The sequence below is a fragment of the Rattus rattus genome, chromosome 2 (genome assembly GCF_011064425.1).
Source record: "Rattus rattus isolate New Zealand chromosome 2, Rrattus_CSIRO_v1, whole genome shotgun sequence".
Classification (NCBI taxonomy): Eukaryota; Metazoa; Chordata; class Mammalia; order Rodentia; family Muridae; genus Rattus; species Rattus rattus.
In genome coordinates, this window is record NC_046155.1 from 25,140,019 (window position 1) to 25,152,266 (window position 12,248).

Consider the following 12,248-nt stretch of genomic DNA (forward strand, 5'->3'; position numbering starts at 1 on the left):
AAGCCAATTAATTATATTGCCTCAGCCTCCTCCATGTTGGGATTACAGGCCTATGCCACCACACCTGCTGAGATCCCCCTATGTTGTGGTGGCTGTCATTTTGACATTTCTCCATACTTCCTTCCCAGTATATTGATATCCTGAGTTCCAGGATCATCTCAAGCTTGCAAGCTTCCTGCCTCAGCATCCTAACAGATTCAAAAATAATTATATTATAGGTATCTTTAAGAAGAAATTAACCCCAAAAGTTTAAATGGAAATCACTATGATAATTGAATCAGTCAACCTAAAGTTGTCTTTGATCTGGACATATACTATTAATTCTTCAAGTTTCCTGATGGCTACATCTTTTAAAAGAAATGCTATTCTGGCTTATCTTGGTTCTATTTGAGGGGTTTTATTGTTGTGAAGAGATACCGTGACTATGGCCACTCTTATAATGAAAAATATTTAACGGGGGCTGGCTTTCAGTTTCAGAGACTTAGTCCGTTATTACCACAGTAGAACATGGTGGCAGCAGCCTGACATGGTGCTGGAGAAGGATCTCACAGTTCTACATCTTGATCCACAGGCAGCAGAAGGAGACTGTGTCACACTGGGCATAGCCCACCTCCACAGTGACAAACTTCCTCTCACAAAGCCACGCCTCCTCCAATAAGGCCACACCTCCTAATAGTGCTACTTTCTGTGTCCAAGCATTCAAACATAAGCATCTATGGGGTGATACCTATTCAAACCACCACAGCAGGCATCGTATGAGTTACTATTCTAGCTATTCCCAAGAATCTGTAGTAAAGTAGACACTTGTAGGCAATTTATATGCACTTGAAAAGAATAACAGTTTTACCGAATATGAGAGAAGAAAAGTAATCATTCAGTCTAACCTTCTCTTGGCCTTGTGAGGTACAATCATGCCTAGGGTAGCAAGACATGCCCACTGGTGTAGTAGTAGTAGTACAGACATTATGGGAGTAGCCATTCTTATGATTGGGTTTAAGTCCTGCAACACAAGAGGAAAACCAAAGCCAGCACCCAAAACCTGTGACTAGACATGTCATAGGTCCTAGGGGGAAAGTTCATTCCTCTTATTCTGTTAAATGGATATGTTATTAAACTGATTCCTAATATTACCTTTAAACCCATAGACAAATGTGTTTCTCAGCCCTCATCAGAAAAGCTTCTTATCGTAGCAGATGATTATTAATTCAGGCCATGGTACATAGAGTAAGAGACTTAGGAATACTCAGCCCTGAAGGTGACCTCTGGGTCATAGCCCCCTTTTCTGGGGCTCGGGAGTATTTCAGAAGAGGCTGGGAAGAGTAAAAGCTAGAGGCAGTGGGTGGCTACAAGGAAACGGTGTCTTCTGGACAGAGCAGGGCATCCACACATATGAACTCACAGCAGTAAGGCAGCACACACAAGACCTGTGCAAGCTCAAGCCTGAGGGAAAAAAAAAATAGGCATGGTGAGAGGCAGTCAGTAGGGTGTTCCACCCCTGTACAGGAACGATTGGCAGTGATGGGTGCTGGGAGAGGAAGGGTCCGTTTTCCTTAAGAATGTAGCCCCTGGTGAGTCAACCGCACTGCAGCGGGAGGCCACTCATCCTTCCAGACATACAAGGGCTGCATACATTGGACTTGATAGGTTTCAGAGTGGGGGCACAAAGTTGGGTGTAGGTGAAAGAAGGTGGGTCTTGGAGGAGTTGGGAAGGGGAATATGATCAAAACACATTGTAGGAAGTTCTCAAAGAACTAGCCAAAGTCACTTAGAAGAACCACTAATCAATTTTGCATAATTTCTTCTTCGTAACCAAAGCTGTACACTGACTTAGCATATTCATTCGTGAGAGACTAGTTCCTGAGCACCGACGTGTGCCAGACACTGTTAGAGCTTTAGTATGGAAAGCCCCTGCTCTCATAGATCTCCCACTTGAATTGTGACATGTACTGAGTAACAGATCCATACATAAGGTAATATCAGGTAATGCCCTTGTTCCTTGTCTATTAACTAGAGAGATAATAGTCTATAAGGAAGTTATTTACATTGTAAGTTTTTAATGAGTATTATTAAAGTTGTAAAAAAATCATTAAATTCTCACAAGGAGGAAATTAGCAAACTATTTTATATTCAAGGAAAGTTTTCTCTGTCTTTCTGAGTCTCTCTCTCTCTCTCTCTCTTTCTCTCTCTCTCTCTCAATCTGTGTGTGTGTGTGTGTGTGTGTGTGTGTGTGTGTAAGTTTAAATCATGTCTGCTTCTCCACAGGTAAGGGTGGCCTGTATCTTCTCAGCAAGTAGCTCTGCTGATTCACGTTGGCTTTTGCCACTGAACATGGGAGGGGGAGTTTTGCAGAGCTCTATCTCAAGGTGAAGAAGCATCTTCTCATTTCCAAAGCTGTCTCAGAGAAATGTCTGTTCTTATCCAGTTAGATCAGCTTAGAAAGATGATTACCAACCTCCAAATGGTCTCTGAGAAGAAACTGGGACCTAGGCCTACCAAAAATAAGATTCAACTGTGACTTGTTTGTTTCCTTGCTCTTTTTCCTGTTTCTTTTTCCTCTTCTCCTTCCTCCTCTTCTGCCTCCTTTTGAAATAAAGTCTTGGAATACGGCCCGGGCTGGTTTTAAATGCCTCAGTCTCATCGATGTTGTTGTTGAATGCCCAAATTTTAATAAAAGGCTTTTTTTTTTTTTGTCATTGCTGATAGTGTTTGTTAAGGAGGGAGGGAGAAATTCAGAAAGTATTTCAGGTTGTTCTTGAACACACAATCCTTAAGATCTGGAATTACAGGTGAATCCCACTATACTCAGCTGTTAACTGTGACTTTTTAAAATTTCTCTGTTTTACTGAGAAGTGAAAAAGGTCAGCTGTGGAAAGGTCAATTATGCTTTGTCTTCACTGATAGGGAAACCAAATCTAAACCAGGAAACACTGAAAATAACAGGGGGTATAATCCTCGTCATATCAAAAAGAAAGAGAGACGTTGAGTGGGTTCATGACTTTCTTATTTTATTTTATTTACATTTCAAATGTTATTCCCTTTCCCAGTTTCCTGGACATAAGCCCCCATCCCATCCCCCTCCTCTTCTTCTATGAGGGTGTTCACCTCCCCATCTATCTCCCCTTCCCCCCTCCATTCCCCTACACTAGGGGGTCCAGCCTTGGTAGGACCAAGGGCTTTTCCTTCCATTGGTGCCCAACATGGCCATACTCTGCTACATATGCAGTTGGAGCCCTGGGTCAGTCCATGTAGAGTCTTTGGGTAGCGGTTTAGTCCTGGGAGCACTGGTTGGTTGGCATTGTTGTTCTTATGGGGTTGGTTGATGACTTTTTTAAAAGTACTGCATTCATTGAATGCTTCTTGTATCCCACATGTACATTACAGTGCATGATTCATAACAGCCTAAAACGTTATGGATGCTCTCATTCTCCTTGCGGCCAAAGACCCCATCCTATTCAAGACCTCATCCTACTCAAGACCTGAACACAGCACTGTGCCCAAACCCCGGTGAAGCTGAGACAAAGCTGGGATTTTAGCAGTGGCATTTGCTGTCACCAACTGCAGGAATCAAACAGACTTTTTGGCTGTCAAGAGTTTTCATCGTGGTTGTCTCTTGTGGTTTGAATGAGAAGTGCCCCTCAGAGGCTCTTGTATTTGAACACTTGGTGTCCAGGTGATGGTGTTGTTTGTGAAGATTGTGAGCCTTTGTGGGGTGGAGCCTTGCTGCAGGAAGTGGGTCACTGGGAATGTCTGTAAACTTTTACAGCCTGGCCCCACTTCCCATTCTCGCTCTGCTTCATGGCTGTGAATGAAGTGCAACCACAGAGCCTCTGACTCCTCCGCGCTGCCTTCCATGCCCTGATGGCTTGTACTCCCCAGAGACTGAGCACCACAACAGACCCTTCCTTCCTTAAGTGAGTAGCTAATATGCCATCTATGTGCTGAGGTTGTCTTTCCAAAGGACAGGAGATATTCAGTTTCACCTCAGACAGTCAGAGGACTGACTGTGGGGAGAGGTGGACTCCATCCTCTCTGAATGGAAGGAGAGAATCTCACAGCTCCTGGCAATCGTGGAGAGTCCTCTCCTCAGAGGAGCTTGGAAAACAATCTAAAGCCTTGGAACCAACAGACCTTTTGGCTGAAAGGAATTTTCGTCATGGCTGTCTATTGTGGTTTGAATGGGAAATGGCCTCCATACACTCTTGTATTTGAATGCTTCGTCTCCAGTCGATGGTGTGAAAAGCAAGTGTAGTCTTGGCTGTGAACAATAACAACAAAAGTGTGTTTTCAAGCTCACAGTCCCTAACCTTTGCCCTACCACATCATCAGAGCACTACTTCAAACACCACTTAAAAACACTACTGCTTAGCCTCCAGGGGCACAGTCAGTTCAGGGGGATAATGCAGGAAGCTAGAGTTGTTGAGATGAGAAAGAAGATGTCTGGGCTGGTGGGAAGTCCCATGTCTGCATTTCTGAGTCACAGATACATCTCCGTTTATGTCTGACCTTGCATGAGCAGGGCACACTCCTGACCTTGAGGGTTGCTAACATTAGGACCCATCCTGCACACCCACTGGGCGTGAGTTGCTGCGGTGTTGCTGTTGTTGTTGTTGTTGCTGCTGCTGCTGCTGTTTGTTTTTATCTCAGAGGACATGATGTAGTGAAAGACAGGTCTTAGTTCTCAGAGTTCAGTTCTGGTCTCTCTGTGCCACCAATTTGAATTTCAGATGCTAAGAGGATCACATTAGCACCCTGACACTCATCATTTGCTGACTGACACACTCTGTTTTATCTCAAGAGCCCCTGGGCACCCTAAGGGTACCACTTTTAGGTCAACCTCTGGGCTGTTTTCTCCTCTTCCCTTGACCCCCATTCAAGGGCTGCAGATGAGGTGTAGGGTAAGTAGCACTTATGCATCGTGTGGCCTGAATCTACAGAGCTGATACCACATGTGGTTCTCATCCTGCCCCTTGGAAGCTTAGGGCTTACAACACCCCATTCTCTCTGCAACTCCCATCCTCAGAGATAATCAGTTGCGACCTCCTACTCCAACCTTAATTTGCTCTTTAACGGTAGCTTTCAAAGGGTCGTACCAAGGAAGCAAAACTCTGTTCCTCCCTCCCTTTCCCCACAAACAGACATAGTTTGGAAAACAGTATTTAACATATACTATATCCAGTGTACTTTGACCTAATGTCAAAGCTTGTATTTCCCCTCTGCGCACATAGAATACTCCCTTCTTTACCTTAGTACTTATCTCAGGTTTCACCATGTGACTGGCTACGTAACATCCCTCCTTTGCCCCCAAGTGGACTGTAAATTTCAGTTAGAATCTCTTCTACCAGGGCAGACCTCCAGAATACACAGACATCTGGGTTTTCAGATCACTTGTCTCTTTGCTAACACCAGGCAGGTTTATCGTTCTGGATCATCCTCCCCTCCTGAGGTTGTTAGCTGGTTTCCAGGGTCACGTCTGAGGCCTGGGAGGGGGGGCCTCTAAATTATTACTTTGTTTATGGTGCTATGAGCTATCTTTAGTTAGCAACTTGTATTACATAATCTTCTAGGATAAATCCTTTTTAAGCCATAGGTGGCTCATGAAGAATCTAGAAAACAACTTGAAAGTTGAAAGACTATTTTTTTTTTCCAAAAACCAATGGAAGCTAACCCCTAACCCTATCCCCTGCCATGGGCTGATATCATTTGCTGTATGCTGTAAATGAGAAGGAACCTGATAGCTAAAGCATGTACTCTGTGCAGATTACTTTTTGTCTGATCAAGTTGTAGAAATAAAGGAGCAGGGGGATATTTAGGGGATTGCTTCCATAGGGCAAGGAGATATTCCTTCAGGATCATTCCAGTTTCTGAGTCCTCATGCTTTCGCATCTGGAGGCATGGACACGCGACTGATGAACAGTTTCTCCATTGTCAAGAGAGACCCTCAAGAAGCACAAGGAAGTTAGACAAAAGGTTGTACCATGGAGGAAAAATGAGATTAACATTATTTCTTTAACACAAATATTGATATTAGAAGTCCTTAATAACATTGAAATCACATGTAACTGGTAGATGTAGTAAGTTGAATATTTAATGGGTTGGGGTTTTTTATGTGTTTTTATGTGTATGCACATAAACTTTGTGTGTGTGTGTGTGTGTGTGTGTGTGTGTATTAGGTGTCTTTGTCAGTCACCTTCCACTTATTTATTTATTTATTTATTTATTTATTTATTTATTTATTTATTTTGAGACAGCGTCTTCCCCTGAAGACTTAGTGCAGTTAATCTGCCTCCCGATGCTGGGATCACAGCCTTACGTTATGACACCCAGATTTTCTTGTGGGTTTCAAGGATCCTTGTGTGTATGGCGAATATTTTAGCAACTGTTCATCTGTCCAGGGGCTGGTCAGAACTGTTCTGAGAAAGCCTTGCTGCATAGTATGGATCTAGACCATCAAACTTGCGATCCTGCCTCAGTGTCCTAAATTCTGGCATGACAGACAGACAGACAGCAGCATGCATGGCCAAAAAGGTTTTAAATTTTCACACCTTCCAGTTAGCAATTATTATTTTCACACTTAGATGAAGTAGACTTTTATAAATTATTAAGTGTTCATCTCTGATGAATGCAACGAACTTTATTTTTTAATTCACCATACTCTTAACTGGAATTTTCTACTTTATTTTAAATTATGTTTAAAGTCAGGAGAAATAGGAAATAAACTGTTATTTTATGTCTTTAGTACCCCACACTGTATACTTTTAACTGAAAGAGCTTTTTTTTTCTCTACAATAAGCCTTTGGTAGTTTTTGTTTTTCATTTAAAAAATGTAAATGAGTGTTAAAAAGTATCTGTTTGAAAGGTGTGACCTTCTTTGGGAAAATTATTTCCAGTCTATACTGCACTAAAGGTTCTTGAATTTGAACAAAGAGAGTTGCTTAAACAAAATGCATAATATGCGCTGAAGCTCCGATGGGTGCAAGAAGAGAAATCGCACTCAGTCCAGTACAGGGTCTCTGACTGTTTGGAGTAGAGAACCTCATCTGAGGTGACAGATGGTTGAACTATGCTGTCACCTACTACCACCTGAAGTGTGTGCCCTCAGAGTTCCAGAAGGGCTCAGCGCCCTTGCTTTGGCCCTTTGGCTCTGCTGTCCTTGGCCTGTTAGAAGGACAGGTGGATACCACCCTTCAGTCTCCAACTTTGAACTTTCAGTCATGGCGTGGGCTGACTCCTTACTGACTTTAGTTTGTGAATGCTATCCTCCTCCCTTTCTGCAGCTCCTCTGTTGTTTCTTCCAACTCCCTTTAAAGCCAGCTCCATTCACCCATCCTTCAGCCTGGTTTGGTCTGCGGCTGGTTAATTCATTGAGTTATGAGTCTTAGATTTAATTGCACTTTTGCAGAGGTCATGCTGTTACAACAGCAGGGTGACTACCTGAGGAAGTAGAGCCAGTTCTTCTGAAGCAGAGGCTTCTGCATGCTCAACTTGCGGCTGGGCATTTTGGTCCGACATCCTGCTGAATCCTGGGTAGCTGAGCAAGGTGAGGGCAAACATTGGATGCGCACTGTGGGACAAGAATTGCTCCTACATGAATGAGTTGGTCACAGGAGGCTACTCTGCCCCACGCTGAAACAAAAACCATTCCTCAGTTCTGTCTCTGTACCTATTATCTTTGTGCTGATGTTGCTGCATTAAACACTGCCCCTGCCTGGAACTTCATAGGATGCTGGGAAGTTTCCCAGAATCTTGGATCACTGCTAAAAGGACTGGCAAACATCCGGGTCCAGAGATAGCCCAGTGACGTGAAGTTGGGGGGAGTGCTGCCTGCAGCAGAGCATTGACCCCCACTCTCAGCTTGCAAAGCTGAGTTCTGAATCCTCTGAAGCAGTGAAGAAGTCACCATGCAAAGCTCAGCCCTCCTCAGACTCCAGAAGATTCCACAGAGGTAACAGAAAAGGGAAAACTCAGCCAGCACCGCTCTGACAGTGTCAATTAATCTCCTTCGGAAGATTTAACATGTAATAATAAGCCTTTTTTCTCTGTTAGACTTGGTTTGAGTGCATCACATCTACCCACCTACAATTAGCCCTTAAATTAGCCCTGTTGCCTTTAACTGTGGCATCTAGACAGTCAACATGAAACCACAGTGAAGCAGGAGCAGGCTGCAGGGCCAGTCCTTCATTTTAGAATGTGGGCGGTGTTAAGGAGAAGCTGTGCCCCTGAACCCCTGTATGTTTTCCACAAGTAAAGGTCTTTTCCTTTGCCGTAAGTCCTGGTGCAAGCATTTACCATGCCTGCAGGAGCATTTGGAGCTGAAGATGGGAGGGCACAGGAGGCCCGTATTGTTTAATATTAAACCAACGGGAAATGCCCCGGGCTCGTGAGCCACCGCTTTCACTAGGGCAAACGAGGAGAAATTAATTGCTTTAGAAATTCCTTTCTGTGTTCTGTAGAGAAAATGTCTCCACTGGACCTAAATGACCAAAAGGAGTAGTTTGGGGGCTAAATAGCTTTGACATTGTGCCCTGAAGGAATGAGACAATTAAAGAAACTGACTTCCTCTGAGTAAAAACTATTTATAATAATTTATCTGCATAACATGACTCCAGACTCATTGGCCTGGGGCTCCCTGGAATTGCTGGGTGTGTGTGTGTGTGTGTGTGTGTGTGTGTGTGTGTGTGTGTGTGTGCATGCGCCCGCGCCCGTGCCAGCGCTGTCCTAGGCACATGCTGGTTTGTTACAGAGACACTAGGGATCTGAATTGAGGTCCTCATGCTAGCATGGCAAGCACTCTACCTACTGTTAATTACTCTGGTCCCTATCTTTTTCTTTTTCTTTTTTTCTTTAATGTTTTCCCATGCTTCAAGAACAAGAATTACCCTGGAACCCCATCCCCTCATCCCCACATTTACACAAGTGCTACTGTTTGAGGGAAAAACAAAATGTTAGAAGGTCTTAAATGGGGGAGGAAAGTCATTTAAGGAACAGGGTCACTCAAGAGACAGAGTTAATAGTTGCAGTATCTTCCCAGGGACAGTTCACGAGGGTTGGAGGCCAACAGCATCCGAACAAAACCAGGGCTGTCCAGTGAAAGGTCACCAGTGGTTTTATCTAGAGCGGCTACTGCAGAACAGTGGGGGTGAGGAGGGCAGAGGGGAGTGGAGAGAGACGGGTAGAGCCTGCTCGTCAGGGGAAGTGGGTAATGCTGACTTTGAGGCAGGCTGCCTGCGAAGGAAAGGTTTCCCTTTCTTATGGCAGTGGGGGTAGTGGTCATGGGACGCAGAGGTTGGGGGTGGAGGGTGTCTCAAGATAAGATGTGAAACACACGATACGGAGCGATCTTGAGTAAGGCTTGAATGAAGTGTCTGCCCCTAGGTACCTCCTCTTCCTGCCTTTGCCCACATGCCAGGAAGAGTACTCACTGCGATAACAGATTTTGGCCCTGGAAGGGTTCACTGAACTTCTTGATGTTTGGCGTTTATCCATAGTTGAAGCAAGAAGAGACAAAGCTGTGCGCACAGAGAACATCAGAGCTGAGGAAAAATGACTCTCCTGTAATTTTCTGCAGCCTGTGCCCATTGCTGACGTGGGTGTTTGCATTACCCATGGAACATATTCCACAGTCACTTACCCATGAAGGATTAATGATACTGAGCTGGGTTCGACGGCTTAGCAGCAGGCCAAACCTGTTCTTGTCAAGGGTTGGGAAAACCTTCGCATGCCTAATTCTCTGATCTCCTGGGAAAGGAACATACCAGAAGCCCAGCTCCCGTGACAGGCATCTCTGAAGTGTTGCTGGAATGAGTCTCTCCAGTAGGGCTGTCTTCCGCTACCTTTCATTTCTTCAACTACCTGTAAAGTCCGGCGCAAGTGTCTTAACCTTTCTTGGCCTCAGTTTCCTCACTTGCAGAGATGAATCTTTACCCTGTTTGGTGGGTGCAGGCATTAAATAAGTTCACTAGAGCATTCCTGGTTAGACAGCAAGTATTCTGAATCATCACTGGCATTCTTTTAAAAAATATTGTTTAACATTTTTTATTTTTTGAAATTAAAATGTAATTACATCATTCCCCTCTCCAACCCCTCCATGTACATACCTTACTCTTACTCAAATTCATGTCTTATTCCTTAATTGCTATTATATATATTACATATAAATATGTTTTATTTATATGTTTCTATATATTTCCTAATATAGGACTGTGGTCTTCTCATTCTGTAACATACACACACACACACACACACACACACACACACACTATAATTTCAGGGCTGACCACTTGGTATTAGATAGTCGGTTAGGGGTGGGGCTTCCCTTGGGAAGACTGTTCCACTCCCAGTGTTCCTTAGTTGTCTGTAGTTCCTTGTCTGTAACTAGCGTTCTTAACTGCTGTAATAATAGTAGTGATGGTGGTACACTCTTCCAATTTATAGACATGATAAGTAATCTCGTCACTCAGATTATGAGATTTTAAAGGTTCCCCTGAAAGTAAGGAGGGAGCTTAACTAACACCTATGGTCTGCAGACCCTGGGGCCATCCTTACAGCTTGTCAGTTTGTGGACTCTACCTTTCCTCTCTCCTCCATTGCTGGCCCCACTGTGGTCATTTATCTAGGACTCTTCTCTCTCATAGGTCCTCTGGCCTGATGGCCTCTGCCTGTTGAAGCTTCTCTGGGTCAACAGCCTTTTCCCTTTGTCATGTGCTTAGCTGTGTCAACTCCTTTGCCTTAGATGAGGTAGCTGGCAATCGACAAAGCAGGGTTTGAACAACAGGCATTGTTCCTGATTTCAAACATAAGTGGTTTGTAAATTATCCAGAATGTCTGTGATTATTTCTTGCTAGATTTGTTTATTTTACAAAAGGACTTTGTAAACAACCTTACATAAGTTGATACAAGCTTTGTGACTAATTTGTGTTGGTAGCCAGTGTGCATATAAAGTACTGTTGCTTCCTAATCTAGAGGAAAGTGAAGATATGGGCAAAGCTAGTTCTAGGATGTTCTGTAGCACAGTTTTATTCTGCCCTCGGGACAAGGGGTTGACTCAGAGTCTCTTTTTCCCCCTTAGACTAGCTTTGAAACTCGTTACCACTCTTATTATCCTGCATTTCTTCTGGTAGAGAACTATACCCAATTTCATGTTTATTATTTGGGAACTGCATGGGAGAGCAGTTTAATAATGAAGTGGGGACTACGACCCATAAGGCAAGAGTGAGAACCAGGCACAGTTGTAGGCTGTGGGCGGGTATGCTGCTGACTGACAAGGACTATAGATAGTAAGGAGCAAGAGCTCTCAGAGATGAAATTCCACTCCATACTTTATTCTGGATTAAGACCATCCTTCTGTGCTCTCCTGGATTCTGCAGGGTGTTTGGGGGACACAAAAGGAGCACAGTTCTTTCTATGCAGTTGCTGCTCAGTGTGTCAGGACTAACCGAGCATGTTTCTGAAAGGAACCCTAAAATTAGTCAACGTGTACAGTCCAGTTCATTCACTGTGTGAGGAATAAATATTACCTTTCCTTGATTTCCCCCTTCTTTTCTTCTTTTCTCTTTTCTTACTTTTTACATGTTTTTACTTATTCTTTGAGAATCTCATACAATATATTTAATTATTTTCACCCCCTCCCAAATCCTCCCAAATTCTTCCTGACATCCATACCATCCACTTTATAGTATCATTTATATCCTTCCTCTCTCTCCCTCTCCCTCTCCCTTTCCCTCTTTCCCTCCCTCCCTCTCTACCTCCTTCTCTCCCTCCCTCTCTCTCTCTATTCTCTCCCTCTGTCCCTCCTCTGTCACTCCCCTGGTTGATCTAGTCCAGTGTGCATTGAGTGGCTACTCCTAGTCATGGAGCCTGCTTGGAGTACGGGCAGTATATTGATGTCACTCATTGAAGAAAACGGACTTTCTCTCTCCCAGCAGTAATCATTTGTCAACATCTCCTCAGCTAGGGATGGGCTTCATGCCCACCAACCCTCCTCCATTCTGGGATTTTGTCCGGCTTGAGCTTGTTCAGGTCATGTGCATACTGACACAGTCTCTATAAGCTAGCTCATGTGTATGTGTGTGTGTCATATTGTGTCTGGGAAACACTATTTCCTTGAAGTCATCCATCACCTCTGCCTCTTAAGACATCTCCCCCCGCTTCCATATAGATCCTTGAGCCTTCAGGGGAGGGGTCTAATACAGACATCCCATTTAGGACTGAACCTTTTAAAAATATGTTCATTTTTCCAAGGTTATAACTGT

The 12,248-nt window shown here is 43.9% G+C and overlaps 1 protein-coding gene across 1 annotated transcript in view; it reads left to right on the plus strand.

Moving 5' to 3' along the window:
- Dock8 (dedicator of cytokinesis 8) overlaps nucleotides 1-12,248 on the plus strand; it is a 189,667-nt gene that overhangs the window by 23,115 nt on the left and 154,304 nt on the right. The gene's annotated exons all lie outside the window — the stretch shown is intronic.